The following is a 2,500-nucleotide window of genomic DNA, read 5'->3' as shown; positions in this document are numbered from 1 at the left end:
TAATATCTTTTAAGTTGCTTTGTTTTTGTTTTTCTTGCCAAGGCAATAAACTAATGGTCGTGTATATATATATACATATATATATATATACATATAGATAGATAGATAGATAGATAGATAGATAGATAGATAAGTAGATATCATACGTACATGTAGATATATGTGTGTGTGTGTAGATAGATATAGATATCATATATACATATGTATATTTATATATGTATATATATACATATATAATTATCTAGCGAGAGCGTAGTGCGCATGGCATCCAGAGAGTAAGCTTGCCCCGCCTGCGCCGCCCCGCCTGCGCCGCCCAACCCCGATGCCTGAGCGGGAAGAGCCGCGTCCCGGAGCAGCGGTGCGACGGATTCTGGGACTGTGACGATGGTTCGGACGAGGAGCTCAACTGTCGCGCGTGTATTTCGAGGCTATGTCTGAGTATCCTCTGGTATTACGTGATTTCAAGTATGATTTTGAGCGTTTTAGTTTGTAGAAAAGGAGGATCATGGGTCCGGTTTAATTTTTCCCGATCGGATGAAGGTATAAGGTGTTTTATAAAGTAGGTTCAATGTAATTATGTGATAGATTTTGTTATATCTATATTTTTATTTTCATGTGCCTCTGTATTGCTTTCTATTCTTGTGAGCTTAGATGTCATATTACAACTATAAATATTTTAAAGTATACTGAAAACCATTGCCATCATCATCAACATTAAGAATTGCATTTTTTTTTTGTTCACTTGATGGGCTTACTTGCTTTAGTCTGGCTATTCCTTCTATGCATTGCCTTTTCAATATCTAACAAATTTGAGCTTTTTCTTGTTAAATCATCTTACATCTTACGTAAATGACATATCTTTAAATCTGATTTCCTTAGCGTGTATTTACTGATCTTCTGTGATTCAAGCACCACAATGCCCCATTGACTGAATGTTTATGTTAAAACTAAATATATATCAATAATCAATACCTAAAAATTATCTACTGGTACACAAAAAATATGATATATAGAAATTAATTCCTTTGTCTAGCCTAATTGCAAAATAAAGGTATAAACGTGGACATGATTGGAGTAAAAAGACATTGTAGAAGCAGATCGGCCTTTGAAGGTGTTTCTGTGGACAGCCGCCCGGCAACGAAGTAGGATTTGTGTCTTTTTTGTAGCATTCCCGAAACACTGATACAGGTTTGACATTCATTATTGGAACCTGTTGAAACTTTTCGGTTTGTATCAGTTTGCACCTTGATACAGTGTGATACACTACGGCTAGCCAGAGTGAGATATTTTTTAGATATATTTTATGTATATAGGAATTATATTTTCATTAATTACGAATTGCATCGTGTTTCTTGATACATTTTTGTTTATATAAAAGTGCGTAAAATATCCTGTGCCTTTTTAGTAGTACATCAATGTTCACATTTTGGGTAAATTTCAGTCAGCCATGATGGTCGCTGGAACGACAAGGTAAAAATTTTCAATGATTCCGATTCATATGAGGTGGAATTGCCTTCTGTGGGATGAATGCCTTCAGAATCGTCCTGTGTCTCTATGGTATAACCTTACAGACTCGAAAATGTCAAAGAAAAGTAAATACCCGGAATCACTGGAATGATCTATTCTGATTCGGACACGAAGCTCACTTGCGGTCGATACAATTAGATGCAAAACCTCATGCAACTTCCACTTTTCACATGAAAAACAAATCCTGGAATGAAGAAATATTGTTTTGCTTCATCTGAGAAATAAATGTGAGAGTTTCCACGGCCTTCCGAAGTGACGAGTGGTGTGTATAAACAATTTAAGTTGCAGATAATTTTGCCATTTTATTTGGTTTCCATAGTGGTTTGCTTGTAATTCATAATCATACCGACATGATATGCACTTTAATAGTTTTCTATTAACCTTTCGTATGTGAAATAAATAAAAGTAACCGATGCTATTCTGTAGCGACATGATACAACATCAAACAAGTTATCAAACGCTGCGTAAGTGCTTCTCGGGAAGGTCGCCCCTATTAGGTGTATGCGTGCACACGCACATGCACACGTACAAATATGCACTTAAGTACACGCACACCGCAGAAGCAGTCTGTGGCTGAGCTTCAGGCAGCGTTTGTGGAGAGCAGCAGCCGTCGCCTTGGGTTGGCATGTTGTATTTTCTGTTACTGTTGGCTTCCTTTAAAATATACACAAGCAGATACACGCACGCGTGCACATGCACACAAACGCACGCACATGCATATTTGAGGACGCACATTGCACATGAAGAAATTCACGTGCGTTCATGCACGCTCAAACACATACGGACACAAGGAAAATACTTCTGCTGACCACTAACACACTTTTCTCTCCTGCCAGCGGTGCGCCACGCCTTGGACGTGCTCTCGACTTCCCTTCGGTATTGTTTCTGCTGCAACTTATTCCACCTCAGTGTCCACTCCTATAATCCTGCGGTTTTCATTAAAAAATGGAGATTTTCAGCACACATGAACACG

General features: G+C 38.2%; 1 protein-coding gene across 1 annotated transcript in view; it reads left to right on the top strand.

Annotated features, from left to right (window-relative positions):
• The window catches only part of LOC113800930 (low-density lipoprotein receptor-related protein 2), a 40,089-nt gene that overhangs the window by 3,404 nt on the left and 34,185 nt on the right, over positions 1 to 2,500 (top strand). The gene's annotated exons all lie outside the window — the stretch shown is intronic.

Source organism: Penaeus vannamei, unplaced genomic scaffold, assembly GCF_042767895.1.
Source record: "Penaeus vannamei isolate JL-2024 unplaced genomic scaffold, ASM4276789v1 unanchor1010, whole genome shotgun sequence".
In the NCBI taxonomy this organism is placed as follows: domain Eukaryota; kingdom Metazoa; phylum Arthropoda; class Malacostraca; order Decapoda; family Penaeidae; genus Penaeus; species Penaeus vannamei.
Note: the sequence above shows the minus strand (reverse complement) of the source record. Positions and strands in the feature narration are given on the sequence as shown.